We start from the raw sequence: 6,000 nt of genomic DNA, 5'->3' as shown, positions 1-6,000 counted from the left end.
GTGATTCGAAAATTGCTCCAGGGCACAGGCTTGCTGAAGCACTGAATAATTGGCAAAAAAGAAATTAAAAGGAAAGACATCCACTAAACCTTTTCATCAATGATAACCTATTATAATTTAAAAAGAGTTACTTTCCTCTTGTCCTATATTTTTGCATAGGGCCCTATGAATTAACCAGAAATCTCCAGAATTTCTTCATGCACAGTAATACAAATAAATATAGCTATACAAATAAATATGTGCTACTTCCTACATTGTAGCTAGTAGGTTTTGATTATGCTTTCGGTAGCAGCCACAGTAACACTAATCCAAGGATTGCTGGGGATCAGAAGATTAAGTCCAGAAAGGAAAATCCATGAGATCTGTATCTCAAATTTACTACTAAAAAGACCAAAGAAAACCTATGGCTAGGTGGTTTAGTGTCATCCTTGCACAGAATAAGCTGACAGCAGAACCCAGGCCTGAGTTGAAGACCTGTGGTGAGTTCACACACACACACACACACACACACACACACACACACAACACACACACACATTTCCTAGTTAGAGCAAGTAGAATATCTGTTTTCCCAGTAACAAGTCTGAGTAACTATCCTATATGTTTGGATATTTTTGAAAGCTGTAGCATCAACTTACCAAATTTTAATAAATGACACCCTATTCATTATTATTTAATCCTGGTTGCAAGACACATTTTCATGTAGAAAACTGTTTGTTCCCAAAATCCTGACTGTTTTGGTTTGTAGGAATGAGATAATTGTGCCTTTAATTCATTAGTTCATAAATTAGAAAAGTAACCCTAACCCTAGAACCAATTGCATTTGGATTCAAAAAGCCACACAAATACATTAGATTTTATTCATCCTTTGTTTCAACTCATCTTTCTTAAAATAGTTTGTGGTTTTACTCCATATCGTGCCACTTTACTCCATATCGGGCCATAACCTGAACCCTAACTGGAACTTTTAGATTAACCCTCACACTAATCACACCCTAATCCTAATATTATTAGCAGTTTCCTCTTTCATAGTCATCCTAATTCTAACTTGACTTGTTATTCGAAGATTTACTTCCAGTTTCACCCTAAATTTTCCATTTGCCTAATGCTAAAACTAAGCCCAGCTGGAACTGAAACCTAACTTTCCACCTAATGAGAGTACAAAATTAATGTTAAAAAATACTCTAATTTTTAATTATTCTAATGAATACTCCAATTTGCACTCTGGAAATGGAGTTCAATTTGCCCTAATTCCAACAAATTTCCTGACTCTAACTCTGAAGTGATCTTGTTCCCTAATATGAACCATTATATTAATTGTCCTCTAATTCTCTTATCAGGAAAAACACTGTGGTTTCCATTGATCCTACCGTTTCCTAAATCACTGTATCCTAAAACAGTTTCAGATTACCTACCATCTAGTACATTACTTAAAGCTAACTCTCAACCTAAACCTGGCTGGAAAACTCTCATTAATCATTACAAGAATGATCACTGAGAAATAAATATAATGATAATGCTATAGTTACTATTCCATCTGACATTTTTGCTTCTATTTGTTAGTGAAATCTTAATTTTATACAAAAAACTTTCGTATTTATAACACTAATTATAATTAGAACAAAAGACTGACCCTGATCTTAATCCAAATTATATATAAATACTAACATTCACACAAGTACACTAGTTTTCACTCATCCTAACTTGATTCAAATAAGCCTTCCAAACATAGATTTCAATTTTTTTCCAAAATCTTAGTCATTTTCTAACCCTAAACTTAATCTTAACTGGAACATTGAGAATAAACATAAGCCTAATTGCAAGGTGATTCTATTATTAATAGCAATACTCTAGTTAACATTCATTCTAATTCTTACAAGTTTTATTCTAAAATTTATCTTCAATTTGAGCTTTATTTTTTTTAAATTTCACTCTCACCCTAACCATGGCTGGAATCCTAACCACAACCATGACACTAATGCTATCCCAATTCTAAATTTTATGAAAAATGCTCATTTTCTGTTATTCTAACTGAAATTCCACTTGGAATTCTTGAAATAAATTGCAGGTTTTCCAAAACCCTGTAGATTTTCTCACTCTTAATCCTGAATCTATCTTGTTCCATAAGAGGAATCATCATACCCATTGACTCAAATCCTGATCTAATGAAATACATTGTACTTCCATTATCCCAGCATTTCCTGAAGTCCTAGAACCTAAAATAAGTTCATATTTACTTAACATTTATCCCATTCCTTTTTTTTTTTTGTTGTTGGTCGTGGGGCTTGACCTCTGGGCCTAGACATAATCCCTGAGTTCTAGGCATGGGCATGATCCCTGAGTTCTTTAGCTCAAGGTGTGCACTTAACCACTTGAGCTACATAACCACTTTCTGGTTTTCTGGTGAATAATTGGAGATAAATTTCGCACAGACTTTCCTGCCCAGGCCGGCTTTGAATTGCATCCTCAGAAATCAGCTTCCTGCGTAGCTAGGATAATAGGTGTGAGGCACCAGTTTAATCTATTTATTTACTCTATCCTCAACCCCATTTAACATGAAACCTAATCTTAATCACAATCTGAATTAACACCAAGTGGTTAATGTAAGGAAAATTGTCTCTATTTTATTCAATCACACATTTTTTTGCTTCTACTTCTTAGTGGAAAACTAAATTTTACCCTAAAGCTTATCCGTCTTTAATCCTGACAAGAACTAAAACAGTAACTCACACTTTAAACCAAATTATATCTGAATTTTTAAAGTAACACCGGCACTGGTTTTCATTCATTCTTACTTTGATGTCATTCATTCTTCTTAAAATATGTTGCAGTTTTACACAATATCTTACATCTTTTTCTCATCCTAAGCCCAACTCTAATTGCAACACCTTTCCTAATCCTATACCTACATATGACCGAATTATAATGTTAATAGCAAGCCTCTATTTCACATTTATCCTATCTCTTGCTCAGCATGAAGGTCTAAATTTTACTTGCATTTTGAACCTAAATATTTTTATCATTATTATTTTAATTGTGAAAATACCGTACAGAGGGGTTACAATTACATGGGCAATTTAATGAGTTCATTTCTTATCTAGCATTTTTGCCTCCTCCTTTGTTTCCCCTTCCCATCCCTTCCCATCTCCACCCGCTCCCCAGCCAAAGTTGAAAAGTTCATTTTTTGATATAACGTCTTGTATATCTCATTGTTGCAATGGGTCCATTATGCAGCAAAAATATCCCTAAGAAATATATTTTTCAATAAAATGTCTCAATCCTTAGGTAAAGTGCATTATAGTTTAATATAAAGTATATCTCAAAATAGAAATTCTGCAACTAATCTAATGTATGTTTTCCTGCACAAAATGCTGTGATTTGATTTTAATTATATTTTTTATTTGTGACATGATCCCTACTTACATTTATTACAAACTTCTGTAATTATACAAATCATGCCTGTACACACTAATTTGCGTAATTTAATATTCAATCAAAATTATTTTTTTCCTGTCTCCCACAGGGAAGGATTTGGTGCTGAAGTATATGGAATGGAATTTTGCAACGTGAGGATGGGATCATGAGCACTTTCTACTTGACTGAACAGGAATTCTTGTTTCTACAGTACATTCTTACCATTTAATCAGACAAGGAATGCCACAATATTTGAAGTTCATATGAAGGAATTACATTCCTAAAACATGTGGCAACCCAGCTCTAAAGTTCAATCTTATCACTAGATTTTTGGGCTTGTGTGCTGATATCTTTCTCTCTCATATGTTTCATATTACTAAGCATATTAGTAATTCAGCTGTCAGTAGATGGCAGGAGACTCCTGAAAATCACAGCTATTGCTGTGTAATATTCAGAAGAGAGGAAAAAATTATACTGATCTCCAATTCCTCCCTTTGGCCTTCAATATACGAATTAATTGTCAAAACAATCATGTAAGATGTTAGTTCATTTTTCCCTTTTAAATAGAGATTAAGCAAGTGTTTTTCACAGTAAAAAGTTATGACAGTTGTATCAGAGCTCTGATATGAGCACCTGCTCCCTAAGAAGTAATGCTCTATGGACTGTAAATATGGAAGCCTCTCTCTCTCTCTCTCTCTCTCTCTCTGCCTCACTCTCTCTCTCTCTCTCTCTCTCTCTCTCTCTCTCTCTCTCACACACACACACACACACACACACACACAGAGCTGCAACCCAGACACATCAGAGATCAATTCCATTCCTTTGTAATTATAGTTGATTGACTGGACCTGTATGTTTCCCTGAGATCAACTCCCTTGTTCTTAGTATCCTGTGTTTCTTTGTATGCTTCAGGCCGATTAACAGTAGTCTGAATACAATATCCTCAAACTTTACATTCAAGCCAAACTCCATGAATTCATACTACTGTTCCAAAATAATAAAATGTATTGGATCTAGAAACCAAAAAAAAAAAAATAAACCTTGTTATTTTAGTAGGAATTGACATCATGAAAGCAGAAGAATATTGATCAGGAACTGAGGTAAGAGAATCTGAGTATGTGGGAAAATGTAGAATACTGTATGTATGTTAGAGATACAGAATCATCTTCTATAGGCCCATTTATTGAATACTTCTCATCCTTTATTGAAAGGTCAATTTATATATAGAGTTTTCCAGTTACTTTGCTTACCTATCACTTCTGATCACAAATCCTTTTGTGAATGTTTATACTATCTTTGAATAATTCACACGATTTGCATGTACTTAAATCTTGAGACAGTCTGCTACTACATCTTTCATTCTATGTGACGAACCCTTATGTTTTGTTTCTCTCTTTGCTGAATAAATATATTCCTGGAAACAGGATATTCAGAGCAAATTTGAGTGTAATTTTTATTTTGTAAATTTCAAATATAATATAAACTGTTTTATTTACTTTTTTTTTTATTTTTTGTGAACATACTGTACAGAGGGGTTACAATTACATGGGCAAGATAATAAGTACATTTCTTATCAAGCATTGTAGCCTCCTCCTTTGTTAACCCTTCACATCCCTTCCCAGCCTCCCCCCTGCCTCCGCCAACCCTCCCCCCCCCCCCCCCCCGGCACCAAAGTTGTAAAGTTCGTTTTTGACATGACAACTTGTACTTCTCATTGTTGCAACGGGTCCACCTGTATCCTTAAACGACTTATTTTTCCCCATCTCCTCCACAAATTATACCGACTTCAAATATAGTGAAGGCAGGGGTTATACTGTGGGGAATGGACATACAAAGCTACAAAGAAATAATCTTATAAATGAGTTAGAAACAAATGCATGAAAGAAAAAAATTTAAATACATACTAAGGGTTCATTTTCCTAACATCACATTATCTGACCTTTTCTGCTTGACTCATACATATACTAGATATTGCAAATAAGGGGAACAATGGGACCTATGTTTCTTTGGGCTTGGCTTACTTCAATTAATATAATTTTTTCCAAGCCTTTCCATTTCCTAACAAATGGGGCAATGTATATATCAAATATAATATAAACTTTGTATTGACTAATCATATTCTAAAAATGAGTGATATTCATGAACACAATATTTTGGTGACTTTAAGTAAATTGATTCTTGATATGGTGGTTCTTGTGTCTGATTGAGTTAAACATGATCTTATTCATTTATGAACATGTGCATTGCACTTTTAAATTTTTACATATAAAATAGTCCCCAAGAATTTTGTTTAAAGTGATAATCGGGAAAGTGTCTTCCTATTCCAATCTTTATATGTACTTCAGTAAAAGTACTACAAAAACATAATGTTTACTGGAGCAATATAAAAGATGAGAGCTTATTTCTAAGGGGAATGGATTTATTGATTAAAACATAGAAAAGAGTAAAAAAAGGTTTCTTGCTTAAGACTGCATAAATTTCATATGAATGTAGCTCAAGATGAGACTCAAAGATAAATTCATATTTATATTACTGAGATTTATATCACAATATAAGCAATATAGGTATTTAAGGAATTGGTCATTC

The sequence above is a fragment of the Dipodomys spectabilis genome, unplaced genomic scaffold, assembly GCF_019054845.1.
Source record: "Dipodomys spectabilis isolate Male_0828 unplaced genomic scaffold, ASM1905484v1 ptg000088l, whole genome shotgun sequence".
Classification (NCBI taxonomy): Eukaryota; Metazoa; Chordata; class Mammalia; order Rodentia; family Heteromyidae; genus Dipodomys; species Dipodomys spectabilis.
The sequence above is the reverse complement of the archived record's forward strand: the minus strand, read 5'-3'. Positions refer to the sequence as shown.